The sequence below is a fragment of the Moschus berezovskii genome, chromosome 13 (assembly GCF_049115385.1).
Source record: "Moschus berezovskii isolate FMDL1 chromosome 13, NW_MosBer_1.0, whole genome shotgun sequence".
Lineage (NCBI taxonomy): Eukaryota > Metazoa > Chordata > Mammalia > Artiodactyla > Moschidae > Moschus > Moschus berezovskii.
The window spans coordinates 17,045,629-17,065,740 of NC_142472.1; positions in this window are offsets into that span (position 1 = coordinate 17,045,629).

Genomic DNA, 20,112 nt, shown 5'->3' on the forward strand with positions numbered 1-20,112 from the left:
CAAGATGGAGGAGGGATAAGACGGCGAGACCACTTTCTCCCCCACAAATTCATCAAAAGAACATTTGAATGCGGAGTGAAGTCCACAAAACAACTTCTGAATACTGGCAGAGGACATCAGGCTCCCAGAAAAGCAGACCATTGTCTTCTAAAGGAGAGAGAAGAAATCCAGCTCCACCCACCAGAACACCGACACAGGCTTCCGTAACCAGGGAACCCGGACAAGTCACCCGTCCAACCCCACACACAGCGAAGAAACTACGTAATAAAGAGAACTCCACAAACTGCAAGAAGAGGGAAAGGCCACCCCAAGCAAAGCAATATAAGCAAGATGAAGAGGCAGAGAAATACCCAGCAAGTAAAGGAACAAGATAATTGCCCACCAACACAAACAAAAGAAGAAGATATAGGGAATTTACCTGATAAAGAATTTCAAATTTTGATGGTGAAAATGATTCAAAATCTTGAAAGCAAAATGGAGTTACAGATAAATAACCTGGAGAAAAGGATTGAGAAGATGGAAGAAAGATTTAATAAGGACTTAGAAGAAATAAAAAAGAGTCAATGTACGATGAATAATGCAATAGATGAGATCAGAAACACTCTGGAGGGAACAAACAGTAGAATAACAGAGGCAGAAGACAGGATAAGCGAACTAGAAGATAGAATTGTAGAAATAAATGAAACAGAGAGGAAAAAAGAAAAACGAATTAAAAGAAATGAGGACAATATTAGAGTCCTCTGGGACAATGTTAAACGCTCCAACATTCGAATCATAGGAGTCCCAGAAGAAGAAGACAAAAAGAAAGACCATGAGAGAATACTTGAGGAGATAATAGTTGAAAACTTCCCTAAAATGGGGAAAGAAATAATCACCCAAGTCCAAGAAACCCAGAAAGTCCCCAACAGGATAAACCCAAGGCGAAATACTCCAAGACACATATTAATCAAATTAACAAAGATCAAACACAAAGAACAAATATTAAAAGCAGCAAGGGAAAAGCAGCAAATGACACACAAGGGGATTCCCATAAGGATAACAGCTGATCTTTCAACAGAAACTCTTCAGGCCAGAAGGGAGTGGCAAGACATACTTAAAGTGATGAAAGAGAATACCCTACAGCCCAGATTACTATACCCAGCAAGGATCTCATTCAAATATGAAGGAGAAATCAAAAGCTTTACAGACAAGCAAAAGCTGAGGGAATTCAGCATCACCAAACCAGCTCTCCAACAAATGCTAAAGGATCTTCTATAGACAGGATACACAGAAAGAGTGAATAAACTTGAACCCAAAGCAATAAAGAAAATGGCTACGGGATCGTAGTTATCAATAATTACCTTAAACGTAAATGGGTTGAAATTTTCAAAAAGGCTAGGAAACAATTCTCATAGCCATCAATAGTTCAGTGTTGAGTTCATGAATAGTTTTTAAGTTTGGGACAAACTGTAGTATTTGCTATTTGAAGTACTATTTGTAATTGGCATATTACGATGTAACATTGGTCTTCATTTCCATCTTAAAACGCCTAAAAATGCCTAACAGGTTTTTAGATTTGTGAATTTTAGTTGAAATGTATTTTACGATGTTACTAAACCTGCAGAAATATTGAAATATTTCAGAGAACTTATTCACTGTACATTTAATTTATTTTATTTATAAAAGTTATGAACTGTAGAAAGTTTTACTTGTTGGGTCAAATGCTTGTTGCTTCAAATGCTTGTTGCATTTGAAGTGCTAGTTACAAGAAAATCAAATACCTTCAATGTATAAATGCTATTAAGTTTTTAAAGGACTCTGGAGTATAAGTAAGTTTGTTTAAAGAAATTTAGTCTGTTCAACTTGAAAAAAATAAATAAAATTGGGGAAAAAAATAAATAAATAAATCCAGCTTGAAAAAAAAAAATAAAAAAACCTCAGTATAATCAATGCACTTCCTATTTAGGAAGACTAGCCTCCGTACTGCTATGTCTGCCTGGGTACCACGGACATCCGTTTCAATGAGCATTTATTTACCTTACAGTCACAATCCTTGAACTTGAAAGAGAAGTGATTATCTTATACCTTCATTTCTTAACCCTCATGATCATTTTGCATAAGGGATGGTTTCAATATCTCACATTTCAAATCAATCATCGGATATGAACACTTCACAGTCCTCATCTCCCAATAACATTTACCCAAGCAAAGATTTCTACAGTGCTCAAAACCTGTTCATCTTGATCCCTGGACTAGCGGTTTCTTGATTCTGCTCCCAGAACAGTTGGGGGTGTCAGTAGTGGAGATATATCAGAGGTCACTGATTCCTGGGTCGGGAAGATCTGCTGGAGAAGGGATAGGCTACCCACTCCAGTACTGTTAGACTTCCTTTGTGGCTCAGCTGGTAAAGAATCCTCCTGCAATGCAGGAGACCTGGGTTCAATCCCTGGATTGGGAAAATCCCTGGAGAAGAGAAAGACTACCCACTCCAGTATTCTGACCTGGAGAATTCCGTAAATATGGACTTCCCTATATCAGATGGTGAAGAATTTGCCTGCAATGCAGGAGATGGGAGTTTGATCCCTGGGTCAGGAAGATCCCCTGGAGAGGGAAATGGCAATCCACTCCAGTATTCTTGACTGGAGAATCCCATGGACAGAGGCCTGGCAGGCTACAGTCCACGGGGTCACAGTCAGATACGACTAAGTGACTAACACACACACACACACACACACACACCCCATGGGGCCCCACTGGCAAAGTTACTTTTTCTGATTCAGTTTCTATCATGTGATGCCCCAGACTGGTAACTCTACCTGCCCATCAGCTGGAGCATGGAACCAGCCATCATTACTCTGCCAGCCCGTTTGGGAGGATTTATTTGCAAGTTATCTTTATTAGCGCTGTCCACTCTGGGGCTTCTCTAGGCTGTAATTGAAGTAAACGAGGCATGTTGTTGTTACATTACATTTCTGATTCTCTCAAAGAGGAGGCAGACAGATGAAGGCAGAATAACTAGTTTGCTCAGGTCTTCTTAGATGCCTGCAATAAGTTGACAGGGAAGGGAGAGGAGGGGGAGATGGAGGTGCAATGTACATTTCCTCATATTCTCAATTAATTCGGCCTAAAAGTATCACTTTCCTTCAGTAGCAGTTAAAACAGGCTGTGATGAGAGCATGACAATTTCCAGCTAAACTAGAGGATAATTAGAAATGCCCTGTAGCAGGCAAGTCAGTGCTTCAATTTATTTGCTGTTTATTACCGAGTCCCTGCCCCTTGGGTGTAATGATTGTAAAACCGCGCCGGCAGCTTCCTTGGGTTTGATTTAGTGCGGTAAATGGTGCTCAGAGAGTAGATTAAGCTGGAATGTGATCAAACCTTATTTGCAATCCGATTATACAAACTGCTCCTTGCACTGACCAGATTGAAGTAATTTCCCTATAGAAACGTTACACTCACTTTGGTGTAAAAATGATTAACATTTCCTGACTGTAGGTCAGCTTTTCACTTCCACTGTAATCCTTTATCAGGCAACACGCCCATCTTTCCTTAGGTTTGTTGCATTCATGTATTATATGGTATTTAACCAAAGCACAGCATCAAAACCAGTTTTAAAAAAAAAAAAATATAAGCAACTTCTTGGGCTGGTGGTGATGAATGATTACAATAAATAAACACTCTGGAAGAAGTTGATGAATAGCATATTTTCTTCCAGTTTGATTGTTCAATGTTATTGACATACTTAATGATTTAATGGAGAACTCTTATGGACTCCAGAGAAACATCCATATCCTTTTAGAAAGGGCTACTGAGGCGGCTTCCCAGGTGGCTCAGACAGTAAAGAATCTGCCTGCAATGCAGGAGACTCGGGTTTAACCCCTGGGTCAGGAAGATCCTCTGGAGAGGGAAATGGCAACCCACTCCAGTATTCTTGCCTGGAGAATCCCATGGACAGAGGAACCTGGTGAGCTACAGCCTATGGGGTTGCAGAGTCGGACTCAACTGAGTGACTTTCAGTTTCACTGAGGTCCTTAGAAGCAAGCAGTCCACTGGCAGGGCTTTAAAGATGGGTGTGATTTTGAGGGACCAGCTTTCATTTTTGAGCCACACCCTTGTCTGGACAACCCCATGGATGGAGAAGCCTGGTAGGCTACATAGAGCCCATGGGGTCGCAAAGAGTCAGACACGACTGAACGATTTCACTTCACTTCACTTCAGAACATATTTAAATACCAATGACCACTAGTAATCCTCTCTTTTAAATAATCATCCACATAGGTTTTCTGGATTCCCAGTAAACTCCCCTCGCTCGCCCTTACTCATTCAGGATTTCTGGATGTGAAAACAGTTTCATACAATTAGCCTCTGGTAATGAAATACAACCAACTTTAAGCTGAACACTGAGAGCAAACCCTTGGATCCTCACATATTTTTGTGACAATCAAAGAACATATTTGAGTCTGAAATTCATTATCATAGCCTAACTCCAATACCCACAATGACATGTTTTGTTGTATAACATATTTAAGCTGATTTTCTTCAGACATTTTCAGTCTTAACCCTTTAAGAATTATACATTCTATAAATATGTTTCTAGGCTTCAGCTACATAATTGAAAAAATGCCAGGGTGGCAGAGGTTAATTATCTTGGCAAGTATTTCTAAGTGATTTAAAAAGATGCAGATGGCATTAAACTGAAAGGGCCACATTTCAATAAATTCTTTGTTGAGCATTTTTGGGTGAAATGTAAGTGGTTTATCAATTGCATCCAAAGTCTATGCAGATTGAAAGAGAGGGCTGCTTTTTGTATTTTCTTTGTGCCCCAAATTTCTTCCTGCCCAAAACACTATTTCTCAAAATCAGGATGCTTCAGGGTAACAAAACTGGGTACATTTTTAGCTGTGTTGCTAATATTCTTTGGAATTAACAGTCCACAGACTGTGCAGGAAATGACATCACACACTTGGATTCAAAGCTTCCAAGGTTGTACATTCTTTTCTTTCCAGCAGTCAGGGGACATTTTGGAGACAGAAAGTACAATATCATGGAACTGAATCTGACTTTTCCCAAATAGTATAGTGTGTGTTTATGTGTGCCTGTGCATGCATGGGTGTACGTAACAGTAGAGTTTATATTAACAATTAGAAATCAGTAGATGGATAGCAAGAAAAGTCTTGACCTACCATATTTTAAAGCAATGATTCATTAACGAAATAGAAATGAGTGATTCAGAAATTAATTAATGATTGAAAAATTAGGTCTACCAAAAGCCATCCTCAAATCTGTCCTTCATTACTTTTGTGATAAAAATAACACTACTATAAAACCTGAGACAATACAATGAAATCAAAACCCACTGGAAGAACATATTAACATCCCATGAGCGAAATAAAGTTCTGCTTGTGGATTTTAGAAACTGCAACATCAACAGCAACAAGTAAACAAAGAACCCTCACATCAAACGAGACTCCAAAATACCATCTCTGTCCATTTGCTTCTGGGTTCTGACACACAGAACATTCAGGAAGGACAAAGGGACACACCTGAGCAGTCACAGATCCTGTTCTCCCTTGGGTAAACAAAGTGGTTGGCTGTCACCTCTAACAGGCCTTATTGTAAATCAGGATTGCCATCCCAGTTCACTCTGCAAACCTAGTTCTACAATGAGAAACACAGCAGAATGGTAGATTTGGGAGGCTGTAGCAGTCCTGTGTGCACAGTTGTTGTTCTGTTGCTAAGTCATGCCCGACTCTTTGGGATCCCATGGACTGCAGCCCACCAGGCCTCCCTGTTCCTCACTATCTCCCAGAGTTTACCCAAGTTCATGTCCATTGAATTGGTAATGCCATCCAACCATCTCATCCTCTGTCACCTTCTTCTCCTGCCTTCAATCTTCCCCAGTATCCAGGTCTTTTCCAATGAGTCGGCTGTTCACGTCAGGTGGCTAAAGTATTGGCGCTTTCACAATACAATTAGGGGAGAAACAAAGAAGAGGAGGCCACCGTGATGAGCCAGTATCAGCAGATGGTCTCTGATGCTGTCCTCTAATTTGCTCCTGCCCTGAGCCAGGAGGGATGGGGCCGGAGCAGCCATTCTGCCTGAAACGAGGAAGCATCATTCACAGGTAGCCTGGGGTGGAAACGAGCAGCTGTGCAGAGAACCAACAAACACAAGAGGACCAGAGAGGAGGGTGAGGGATGCTCACACTCAGATAGGAGACAGCACTTTCTCTCTTCCCCTATTCTTGCCTCATCAGGAAACTCCTCAGCAGCTTTCTTTCAATGGTCAGGTTCTCTTTTCATGTGTCACTTTTTCTCATGTAACTCTTAGTACCTGTAACTTTTCCTAATGTGAAAATTTCAGAATAATTGTTTGTAAGATCAGGCAAAGAAAATCATACATATCAAGGTGAATCTGAGGGACAAGATTATTAGCAACTCATTTCAGAGGTACCTGAATAGATACAGTGTTGTCTGGACATTTATTCTTAAATGAGCCCACCTTCAGGGAAAATGCAAGGTTTGGACAAGATGTGAAATTTATCTCAAATGTGACAGCTCTGAAACTGTCTTATGAGTAAGGCTTTGTTGGCACAAATAAAATATTTTCATGTTGAATATAAAAGGCAGGATCTGTTTCTACTTCTGCCCCATTTCCCAGAGGTCTTCCTGTTTCATTTTAAGCATTTTTACCAAGTGTGCTGACTGGCTGATTTTGTAGTGCCATGTATAAAATAAGTAGCATATGTATTATTTCCAACCTATAAAGCCCTGTATTCAAATAGCATTAAAAAAATCACAGATTTGTGGGACGCACATATTAATTGTGTTTAGTTTATAGATCTTTCATGCTGTCCAACTGAGAAAACAGATCAGGTATCTTGACCCACTGAAATGACTTCCCTGTCGTTATTGGAAGGTGGTTTCCCACCGCGAAGCCTTTAAAAGTAATTATTGAATCAAAGGATGAATTATTTTGGTAATCCACAAAGTGGTAAGCTATCTTTTATGTTTGGTAAAATTCAAGTAAGAGCCTGGCATCTTTGCCTTCCAGTTGAACTCTGACATAATCATCAAAATAATATTCAAGGGACTGCTATCACTTCTCACAATACAACCCCTGTCAGCCTGCCCTTGAACTTGACAGTGCAACAGTATATTCTGAGTTCAAACCTTCACAAGATTCCCCACAAGCTCCAGGAAGTGCATAGAAGGTACATCTTGTTCAGCACTTTCACGCGCTTTAGCCCTCAGACTTTCAGCAGATGATTCTGGTTTCTTCCTGCCAGCCGCTGACACTAGAGCCAATATGAATTATTTTAGGAAATAGCTTCCAATCATGGAAGAAATGTAGTTTTTATTTCAGGTGTCTGGAGAGCCCGTGCTGCGGATTCACATAAAGGTAGGCAACCTTGCTGTAAAAGAGAAAGTTGATTTTCTAGGAAAAAAACCCCAGAGAGATAGAGAGGAACTTCCTCTCTAATACACACAATCCCTGTGTCTCTCTTGCCTTTTCTTCTTTCTCTCTTCCTCCCTCCCTTCCTAGCCGGACCAATCTGGACATAAGTTAAGTCGGCTACACATAAAAGAGTATTTGGTTGAAACAGCAGATGAAAGGAGCAAAGAGTAGGGAGGTCTAGTCAAAAGTCTTCGCATCAGAGTTTCAGGATGTGTAAAGAGAAGTAGCAGAAGAGTCCCACTGTGCTGTTTATACAAAGGTATCTATGCACACTCCAAGGCTCCTTTTGGCAGAAGTCAACAGTGCAGAGGAACCATAGAACACAGTTGCTTAACTGAGGCAGAGACTTGAACCCACATTTTCTGACTCCATTGCACATTGTTCGCGATGGTGGCTATTCAGAGTAGCGTTGTGGATGCTTCTTTTCTTAAAAGCAGTCCAGGCTGTGTTACGTGGAACTTCGTATAATGTGTTGTTAAGTGCTGGTGACTTGGGACTGTTGAAATTAGGCTCCTCTCTTTCAAGATGAAATGCTTTTCATCAGTGACTTCACCAACACTTTCTTTAACCTGGACATGTGATGCTTACTTTGAACTTGAGGTTTTCTTTTCCTTTGCCACCTCTCCAGTTTCTTGTCTGCACTGCCACAGGCTAACTATACTGTGGTGAGGATGTATGTATATGCTCTGCTCTAATTCTGTGGTTCTTTTTGATATTTCTGGAGCCGTCACCTTTTAAACCCACATCAGAACCTAAGCAAAGGCTCCGAATGATGGCGCTGCTAAACCTCATTCTTGTCTGAATGAAAATTCAGTGTCCCTTCGTGATTTTGATTCCTATTGGAACAACACCATGACAATAACAGCTGCATCTGTGGCAGGTTTCTGCTCTGGTTTTTGAGATACTTTGCTCAATATTTTACCAGTGGGGAAACTGAGATGCTAACAGCCACACCAGGAATCCAATCCAGACATCATTCCGATTTGTTCTGTTTGTTTAATGTACCCTCTTTAGTAACCAGGAAATTTCAGGACTTCCTGATGGGCTCGTTTGGCAAGCTGGGACAAAATTCAATTTGGGAAGCGAGGGGATAAGCATTGGTTGATGTGGTAACTAGCATTTGATTTAAAATGGGGGGGACTGAATTTTTCTTAGGCACCATGCCACCTATTTGGGAATATGCTTTGCATACAGCTTTATGGGGGCATGTGTTGGGCAGAGGTACAAAAATGGCAAGATCCAAGTCTTCTACTTTAAATTAGATTGGTGTGATTTGATGCTAATAGGAGTGAAAGCATGGGGAGAGCCTGGCCTGCCCTCCTTCTCCACTGGCATTTTGCATCGCTGCAGGCTCCCTCCCCTATGCGGCAGCCACATAGAGAAGCTGCAGAGGAGCAAGGGCAGGTGGGGAAGGGCATCTCCCATCAGAACCGCCCTGGGCTGACTCCAGCAGCTAACAGAGTTGCTGGGGATGGTCCTCCCAGACACAGCTGCAGTTGGGGCTTGTCCAGGGCTTGTCCTGCCTGCTAACGGCAGTGAGAGCCGGCCAACAAAGCCCAGCAACGCAGAGCTGCAGGAGGACAGAAAATATCTCGCCTCAGCGACATTTCCGCAAAGTGCTTACATAACCTGTTCCTGCCAGCGGCTTCCTCAGGACACGGCCCAGCCTCCCCTGAAGTGCCCAGCCAAGAGACACACGTGCCTCTGTCCCAGGCCAGCGTTTCATTCACCGACCCCAATCCTGCGGCTCTGTCCAAATGCTACGGAAAGCAGAAAAGTCACTAAATATATTTGGGTCCAACTTGACTCATTCCATGCTGTGAACAAAGTTCAGAAGGGTTCTTTGGGTTTCTCTAAGCATGGGCTCTTATTTTTAGAAAGAGAAAGTAGGACCCTGCTACGTGGGTCAGAAGGCACAGCCCTGGCATCCTTGTCTCCTGGCCCTTGTGATTTGGTCATGGTTTTCCCGGTTTCCTGAGGAAAGTCTGAAAAATTAGCTTAATGCCTGTTCTCCAGCTCGGCCTGGTGGGCTGCCGTCTATGGGGTCGCACAGAGTCGGGCACGACTGAAATGACTTAGCAGCAGCAGCAGCAGGCTCTGACCCTCTTAAGAGCACCGATCTCTTCAACCCAAGCAGCTAGCATAGAGCCTGCTGCACTCCGTTGTTTGTTCAGAAATGATTCTCGGAGTTTCCCTGAATGCTGGACATAGTGCTATGAGCTGAATTCACGTCCTGCCTCCTCCTCTGGCCAGCACCAAGGCAGGCTCAGTCCCTGCCCTCACCCAGTCCAAACTCTGCAACTGTCATTGTTGTTTAGTTGCTCAGTTGTGTCTGACTCTTTGCGACCACATGGATTGTAGCCCACTAGGCTCCTTTGTTCATGGAACTTTTTAGGTAAGACTATCGGAGTGGGTTGCCATTTCCTTCTCCAGGGAATCTTCCTGACCCAGGGATTGAATTTGCAGATTCTTTATCACTGAGCCACCTGGGAGGCCTCAAACTCTACAATAGCCATTCAATAAATATTTTTGAATGGATGAATATGGATTACTGTTTTACCTGCCTGCTGCATTAGCAAACTCTCATACTTCAGTATTGGCTGACACATTGGCAACATAAAAACAAAACTTGAAGTGGACAATGTTTAAATCCATTGGTTTCATATGGTCTTAGCTATTTTTGGAAATTGATGTTGGTGTGCCACCAAGCTAAAGTATATAACAAAATACTGTCATAGCTGACTTCAATTAAATTATTTATTTTGAACAATTTTAGTTGGCTTTTAAATGTCTATTTTTGAACTACATTGTTTTTCAGCCTATATATATTCCTGTTAATGATGTTGGCTAGGAAGGGAGGCAGTGGCAACTCTGAAGCTTGCTGACTGTCAGGAAAAGGCAACTTGGGACTAAGAATAAAAATAATTAAATGTGAGTGGACTGGAGAATTGAATGTCCTTTAGAAGCATCGGCAATAGTTCTGAATCCATTTCCATAGTTCCTGTCTGATAATGGTTGAGGGCAAATGAGGTGCCCGAATGAACCCGAGTGGTCAGGCTCCAAAGTCCCTTGGTCTTGCATCATGCAACTTGTCTCTCTTCTCCATCAAGAGCAGGTGCTGGGTTGGCGCCCAGTTTGATTGACTGTGGTTGGAAATGGGGAACAGGGAGCAGCCATATATGCATGTCAGTATGATGAGATAAATATGTATACAGGTTTTGAGCCCCATGCCCTTTACAACAAGATGCAAGTCTTTATCAAATGGAGGTGGGAACACAAAACAGGCAGAGCAGGGCATCCCAGCATCCGATACACTAGCCAAGGCACTGGCACCCCACTCCAGTACTCTTGCCTGGAAAATCCCATGGACGGAGGAGCCTGGTGGGCTGCAGTCCATAGGGTCGCTAAGAGTCGGACACAACTGAGCGACTTCACTTTCACTTTTCACTTTCATGCATTGGAGAAGGAAATGGCAACCCACTCCAGTGTTCTTGCTTGGAGAATCCCAGGGACGGGGGAGCCTGATGGGCTGCTGTCTATGAGGTCGCACAGAGTCAGACACGACTGAAGCGACTTAGCAGCAGCAGTAGTAGCCAAGGCACAGCCCTGCTGTGCTCAGTACTGGAGCAGACTCCCAAGGCGTCTAGATAATTCACTTGTATTAAATATGAAGATGACAGTCTACCTTTTCATAAGCAGAATTTAAGATATATTTCAGAATTATTTCTTATTTACTTGATGGACTTACAATGGATGTCTAGAATTGGCCTAGAGAAAATCTTGAGGGAGACGTTTGTCTTACAAAGCTTTCCTACTGGTGCCTTCAGATACCCAGAACCCCTAACAGGTCCACCTTTATGCCTGGTGGCAGCTAGCTAAGCTGAGCTATTGATTACTGATTAATGAAGAAGGTGACTGTCATGCTGATGGGTAAATGTTATACCTTCTCCTTCTGGCTAGTGTGTTGACACCTAGAGAAGATTCTTTGGAGCCAATACTCCCCCTAGAAGAGCCTGCTCTAGTGGGGTTATTTCTGGGACTGTGACTGAATGACTTTCAGTCTTCAAATCACACCCAGAAGATAGCTTCAGACTGTTCAATGCACAGGGGTGACCCTGCATGCAGCCAGTGTGATCCTCCAATCATGGTAGATGACATGTATGTGTGTACGTGTGCTTCTTGAGAAGACACAACTGACAAGGTTTGACTTAAAAAGCCTGCCTGTGAAGCAATCCTGTTCTCCGAGGCTTTGGTGGGGTCCCAGGTGCTTGTGGAGCTGAGGAGAGAACTTTCTGGGTCTCCCTCCATTTACATGCCATGTTCCAGCCTTCCATGTTGTGGCCCTGCAGTGAGCAAGGTAGTTAGAAGAGAAATGCTTCAGGCATAAGTAGCTGTTTCCTCCAGGAAAACAGGGCAGAAGAAGCACCAAGCTCTGTTTTCTGGGACTTGCTCCTTGCTCCCAACTGTTCCCCCACTTAACCCCCAGGGTCAAAGTCCTTTGTGGGCTTCAACAGTGGCATCAGGTCAGAGGTCACGTTTATCTGCAGAGCCATGGATGGTCAGGGAAGCAGCCGTCCCTCTTCTTTGTGCATCAGCAAACTGGAGCTCACTTCTCACCATCAGATAGGCTATTATGGCCTCAAATGCTTTGTACCTTTTCCATAAAGCTTAATACATTGACCAGCCAGTCCTAGGGAAAATGATTCCAAAAGGTGGGTTAGTGAGCTTTTCCATTAGGGGTACATTCAACAAGTTAGTTACTGAGGAAACTGCCAACCTTTCACTAGATTTGTTTTTAAAAGTTCTGAGATGAAACAGCTGTCTATATCCTCTCTGTCCAAAATGCGGAAGCAAATGGTCTTATGGAGGGAGTCTTTCTTGGACAAGAAATTGCATATGGCAATTTGGGGCAGCATTTTCTTGTATTTCTGCTAGTTTTCTAAGCTCTCAGATAAATTGCAGAACCCTGAAATGATGGGGACATAAAAAAAAAAAAACTGAATCAACTTCTCCCTGTAAGATAAATTTAAAACTATTCACCACTACCTAAGCAAACCAGGCACAAACCTCCAGTGAAATATTTAAAAGACTCATGGCAACCCCAGCTAAGAGATGCTGGGGATCATTGTTCAGGCGCAGTGACTAAGTAAATAATTAAAATTGCTTTCTCCCTTAAATTACAGATGTCCTGCAAATATGAGTCCCTTCTCCTACTTTATTATTGTCGACTCATCAATTCTGACTAACATAGTCCTTATGAGAACATCATATAATAATGCCTCAATCATTTCCTTAAACAAGATAAAAATTTCTTAGTGTTCAGTCTACCCATAAACAAAGAAATTCAACAAAGAAAATATTTGCTTACTTGATACTTTAAACATTTAAAATGTTAATGTTAGTGAAGACATAGTGAAAAAAGAACACTCACTAAATATTTGCAAGCCTATAAACTGTTTCAGTTTTTTAATAGAACAATCTGGAAATAATGTATATTTTTAAACATTTTAATAAAGCAAATGTCCATGCCTTTTACATTGTCTTACCATTTATGAACCTGTCCAAAGGGAATAGTCAGAGATGGCAAAAGTGAATGGTCAAGAGTATTTGTCAGAGTATCATTTTCAACAGTGAAGAAATGGAGAATATAAGCCTGCTTTAGAAGCCCCTGCCTTGCAGAGGCATGAACTCCTTCAGAGGGTAGAAGGGAAGTGAATTAGTGCCATGATTAGGGATGCTTGTGAAAATGACACATTTTCAAACTTTTCCTTTTCAGAATCTGATTCAGAACCTTCTTTCTTCCAACTCGAATCACTTCTGTGATTTCTAGGGAGGATCCTAAAGATTTCAGAAAATAATGACATACTGGGGTCACTTAAGATGATGAGCACTGATTGCCAGGGTAGGAAAGAAGCAAGGAAAGAGATTAGGGAACCAGAGTGTTTCCAAAGTGACATCCTTAGGGCCCAGCTTCTCATTGCCTTTGTGTCTACACAACTATCTGTAGGACTACAAAAGATGGGAGTCACTGACATCCCAAGAGGTGGTCTCCACTTCTGCTCTCAGATCTAACGGGTGGAATTGAAGCTGCATGCACCAGAGTTGACCATTTCAGACTACATTATAATACAATTTTTTCCCCTAAGTGCCTTGAATGCAACATCTTAGAAACACGCATCCATGATACAGGGGGTTGCTGCCCCATGCAGTGGGAAAAACCAGGGCTTTGGAGTTGCATAGATCTGGATGGTGGTCTAAGCTCATATGTCTATCTGCTGGACCCTGGACAAGTTACTTAAGCCCTCTGAGTCTCAGTTGTCTTAAATGGAAATGAGGGTCCTCAGTTCTCCCCATTGTCTGGATTGTGGGTTGGAGAGTGGCTGTGACATGTCAGGTACGTCACAACTTTTCAGGAAGTGGTTTCTTAAGATTCTCCTGACAGACCAAAAGCTGTGTTAGGAGTTTACAAAGATGACTAAAATATAACTTTAAAAAAATATTGCTTTCTTCAGGAGCCCCCAATTTAGGTGGCAAAGACAGTGAGATAAAAGGATAATGACCATTCAGTGAAGAAGGAGAAGTGGAAAAGCAACTAGGTCTGAGTGGCTTCTCAAAACCCCCTTAAATTAAGTCACTGTCATTATATATAATAGAGTGGAAAATGTAGTAATACATGATCATATATAAACAATTAGATGAATATGGATTGTTCACACAAAGAGCTGCTACTGTAGGCTTGTGGCCCTGAGATAATGGATTCAAGATGGGTGTTCAGTCTGAAGACACGTCTGAGCCAAAATCTGTGTCCCAAAGAGAACACTGCCCGTTGCTACTGGCTCTCAGGCATGGAAACAGAGGAGGATGAGGAGAAGGGTGTGTGTATGTGTGTGTGAGTGATATTCATTATTTCATTTCTTCAGCAAATATGTATCAGGCTCCTTTCATGTGCCTGGCACTGATCTAGGCAATGGGCATTTATCCACAATCAATACACGATCAGACAATGGCCATGCTTCCATTAACAAATAGAAGTGCCATGAAAATTGGCTAAGATCAACTGTGCTTGGCTTAAAGATATTCTGATAGCTGGCTCTCACTGTATAACTGAAAGGCTACTGAGCAAATATTGACTAAATATCTCCTAGGCATGAATCTAGAATGAATGAGTCTGGATAATGGTGCACACTGGGTTGAAACCCCGGAATGAATGTGCCTTCCCTGAAGGCTGTGGAATTTGATGGAAACCACAATGGGCCTAGACTTTAAAAGGATATTTAACATGCTGCCCATTTGCCATAGTAGAGCCAGGTTTCCAAAGTTGAAGCAGCAGGAGCGGGGTCATAAATCATCCAGATTACGTTCCCTCCTCTCAATGCTCTGTTCTTCTCTCTTGTGCCCTCTTTCCTCTGATCCACAATCACTTTTGCGTAAATTGCCTAGAAAAACGACCTAACTTCTCCTTTTCCTTTGACCACAGAATGTGGTCCATCAGACTTAACCAGCTTCTAGAACAGTTTCTCTGGTCACTCAGTAAATGAACAGGCTGATCAGGTTCAACTATTCCATATCATATTAATACATCAGCATTTGGGGCAGCCCGAGATCATAATCAACATATAAGTAAATGATGTTGCTTTCTTTTAGTATGGAAAAGCTGTCCATCTAGAAAAGTTAGTTCTGATAAATTATTAGTTACCAGTTACAGGAAATCATCAAATATTTTATTGCAGTTGTATTTTCACACACACACAAATGCAGAAGAATGTGGCTTTTCTCAAATTGCCTCTTGATGCATTCCTTTGATCCTTTAGAATATTCTCTGACCTTCTTAGCAATGTTATGATACCTATTTTCTTAAACATTTAATAAGCTGTAGTTAAGAGACTGAGATATACACAATCAGTTGTTAGAAGGAAAAGATCTGTTTTTTCAGTCTTTAAGCAAATCCACCCTCAATTACCACATCATGATTACTACGTCCTATATAGCACAAACTTCTATTATTTCTAATATTTCTATATTTCTAATATATTTGTTTTTTAGTTGCTAAGTCAAGTCTGATTTTTTTTGACCCCATGGACTGATAATGTGGTGACTTGCTAAAAATTAAGTTGAGTTAAATAGAAAAAACCAAACAGTTCTTAAAAAAAAAAAAGCTGCAGGAAAAAAGGAAATTATACAGTTATAGTCAATTTTATTTTTCAATTATTTATTTATTTTTGGTTGTGCTGGGTCTTCATTGTGGTGCAACAATTCAGTATTTGTGGCTCATGGGCTTTGTTGCTCTGAGGCATGTTGGATATTAATTCTAAGACCAGCGATCAAACCTATATCCCCTGCATTGGAAGGAGGATTCTTAACCATGGACCACCAGAGAAGTCCCTATAAATCAATTTTAAAAGTCAAACATAGCTCAACAATGTCAGAAGGTTTACTTATTATTTTTACCTATGTTTCTTAAATATATTGTTACATTTTGTGTTAAAGCTAAAATTGCATAGAACTATTCAGTAAGCCATATTACTTTTGTGAGTAATTAAACTATTAATTTGCCAAGATGCAACATAAACTGTTTAAGAGGCATACAGAACTTTATTTAACAAGAAGAAACTTCAGGCAATGAAATGTGTACATAAAAACCAAGATCAATTGTTTTCCCATCACATAACATTGCACTGGTTTCAGTTCAAATGCCTAATGTTATTATGAGTCACCAAAGCAAGTGTTTTATTGCATATCTGCATAATAACACTCTTAATTATCTTCATTCCAATTACTTTTATTTTTTACAGTTTTTCTTTTTTGATGTGGACCATTTTTAAAGTCTTTAATGAGTTTGTTACAAATATTGCTTCTGTTTTATGCTTTGGTTTTTTGGCTACGAGGCCTGCAGGTTCCCCAACCAGGGATTGAACTCACACCTGCTGCCCTGGAAGGTGAAGTCTTAAACACTGGACTGCCATGGAAGTCCCCTGATTACTTTTAAACTGTTGGTTAAACTCAAGTCAATGTATGGAAACCACTACAATACTGTAAAGTAATTAGCCTCTGATTAAAATAAATAAATTTATATTAAAAAAAAATAAACTCCAATATAGTCTAGTCTATTTTGGTCTTAAATTTTAAAATAATCATAAATTATAAAATTTCTCTAGGAAATATATAAAGCAGAAGCTTACATTTTAAAAATCATCTAGGATTTCCCTGGTGGTGCAGTGGATGAGAATCTGCTTGCCAGTGCAGGGGACGGGGTTCCATCCCTGGTCCCAGAGGATCCCGCGTGCCTCGGAGCAACTAAGCCTGTACTTCGTAACTACTGATCCCAGGTTCTAGAGCCCTGGCGCCACAACTACTGAGCCTCTGTTTTAGAAACTTCGAACTGCAACTCCTGAAGCCGGCGTGCCCTTGAGCCCATGCTCCACAAGAGAAGCCACTGCAATGAGAAGACTGCGTGCCACAAGGAAGAGTAGCCCCTGGTCCCTGCAACTAGAGAAAGCCTGTGCACAGTAATGGAGGCCTAGTGTAGCCAAAATAAATCAATAAGAATGAAATTTAAACAAATTTTTTAATCATCTGAGATGAATAAATACGTATTAATTTCTTGATTCTTACAGACCATTTTTTTAAAAACTACCATTTAAATTCGGTAATTCAGTAATTGTGCTAGAAATGTGTACCTATAATATATGTGTCTGCCTATATTTGTAAGTGCATATAAAACATGGAGACTGATCAGGTATTTCTGGTCAGTAAATTCATAATATCTTGTGTCAAGTTGCAGTTTTTCTTTCAAAGAAGTCTCCAAATCTCCTCAGATCTTGTAAATCAGAGTGGCCACATTCAAACAGCTTTTCAGCAGAAGATAATGGCTGCTGCTGCTGCTAAGTCACTTCGGTCGTGTCCGACTCTGTGTGACCCCATAGACGGAAGCCCACCAGGCTCCCCCGTCCCTGGGATTCTCCAGGCAAGAACACTGGAGTGGGTTGCCATTTCCTTCTCCAATTCATGAAAGTGAAAAGTGAAAGTGAAGTTGCTCAGTCGTGTCGGACCCTTAGCGACCCCACGGACTGCAGCCTACCAGGCTCCTCCATCCATGGGATTTTCTAGGCAATAGTACTGGAGTGGCTTGCCATTGCCTTCTCCGAAGATAATGGCTGCTGCTACTGCTGCTAAGTCACTTCAGTCGTGTCCGACTCTGTGTGACCCCATAGACGGCAGCCCACCAGGCTCCCCCGTCCCTGGGATTCTCCAGGCAAGAACACTGGAGTGGGTTGCCATTTCCTTCTCCAGAAGATAATGGCTAACAGTCCTTATTTCTAAGCATCATAAGATAGGAAAAGGATGCATTTGGGATTCAGATTTTAAGCAATAGAAAGAGAATTTATTGAGAGTCCCAGGAATATGTTAACTAATGTGTACTTATTTTAATGTAATGGAGAAAGCAAGTCCCTCTAGGGTGAGACATTGAACAGTAATTTTATTGTCCATTTCTATATGTTTGAGGGGACAAAATTTGGGTGCCAGTGGGGAGTAGGGGAGGGTATGAATGGTAGGATATATGGGAAGAAGGTTCTGGAGGATGTGTACCAGATGCCAAGAGGTATCTTTGATACTTATAAATGTGTTTTCTAGCTAGAAAAATTTTCTGTGCAGGGCTTTGGACAACACCCTTACAATAGACACAGCATCAGTCTCATCAGGACCTTTATTTTATTCACTGGTTGAATAAAAGGCCATTTTCTACCATTTATAGTACAGGTGGCACTAGTGATAAAGAACACACCTGCCAATGCAGGAGGCACAAGAGATGTGGGTTCAGTCCCTGGGTTGGGAAGATCCCCTGGAGAAGGGCATGGCAATCCCCTCCAATATTCTTGCCTGGAGAATTCCATGGACAGAGGAGCCTGGTGGGTTACAATCCATTGGGTTGAAAAGAGTCGGATACAAATGAAGTTATTTAGCACACGTAGCATGTATAAGTTCTGCCAAGAAAATGCCTACTGACAGCTCCAGGACCCTTGTTGAAAGAAAGAAATTGAATCTACTCTAACATCCTCAAAATGATCAGCTGGGCATCACATTTCTGCTCCTTAGAGTTTGATCCTGCGCATGAACTTACCCTGACACCTGGACCACCGAGGCCACGGGCTTCCCCATCCCCTACAGGGGTGGCACAAGGCTTTCAAGTCTGAAATAGGCCTTACTTTCTCAGCGGTGGTCTTGAAGGTGGGCTTCCATTCAAAGAAGAGTCCTCGCCTGCCTGATTCTGTCTTCTTGGTGCCCTGCTGATAACCAAAAGAGAGCTGGGAGCAGAACAGTGTAACAGCCTAAGTTACCAGCATCCTTGCAGACAAGTCTGCAAGACCTCAATTTATTTTGCTTTCCTATTTTCAGAATGATAGGATATCCTGCTCCAAGGTGTGTTCTTTTGGAACGTGGCTTATATTTTGGTTACACTGTCTCCTTTTCCCAAATTCATTTTCACTGCAGCTTTTGAATGGTGTACAATGGGCTTAGAATCAGACAACTGGAGTTCACACTCTGATATTGCCACTTCATTTGTCCCTTTGGGCTTCCCTGCTGGCTCAGATGGGAAAGATTCTGCCTGCAATGCAGGAGACCCAGGTTCGATCTCTGGGTCAGGAAGATCCCATGGAGAAGGGAATGGCAGCCCACTCCAGTATCCTTGCCTGGAGAATTCCATGGACAGAGAAGCCTGGCAGGCTATAGTCCATTGAATCACAGAGTTGGACACGACTGAACAACTAACGCTTTCACTTTGCCCCTTTGTGGAATGTAGTGGTCTCAACTCCTTGCCCCTGGATTTGATACAGGTATTGAATGACATAAAGTGGGTAGAAACAGCCAGTACAGCTCCTGGCACAGAGTGGGAGCTCAATACATGTTTTTGAACTTTGAGAATGCATATTTCTTCTCTGACCCCTACACAATTGCAAGCACCCAATGTTTCAAGCACACATAGGGTTGATGCTGTTTCATTGGGATATTTGCCAGCAAAGTTCAGGCTACTGGTCTACCTGATGGGAGCTTTAAGGACAAAGGGCAAAGAGTATGGAAATCATTTGCCATGAAATAGTATCGAGAATAGAATCTGAGTGCACTTGCCCTTGTTTGTGGCCTGATTTTTAAACCCTAACTATATTGAATTGTGATGTCAAGAGGAAGAACAGTTTCACAATTAAAATTACAGTTCAAGTTGCTACTATTAAGTTATTAACTCGTATATTTTAAAATTATAGAATAAATATAGCCTTGAAACTACCTAAACCACAACACTGTACTTCAAAGGCAAGTCTATGGGAAAGGCACACTGAAGATTATTTTATTAGTTTTATATACTCCAAACTTTTATAAACATATTTAATAATATAGCTTACCAGCCGAAACCAAACAACAAACCACACTATAAAACCAGCCCCCACCACATCACCTTCACCCCCACCCTCAGAAACCCATATAACATTAAGTATGTGTACAGATAAGTTTCATTAAAAAAAATAAGTGTTTAAGTTGCTAGTTCTTAAAAGTTGATATTTTTCATTCACCTTAAAAATTATAAGTAAACTGAGATTTTATTTTCTTGGGTGAAGACTGGTTTAACTTATAACCTTTGAATTTAGAATTTGTCCCTCAAATTTACCTGTTTTATAAAGA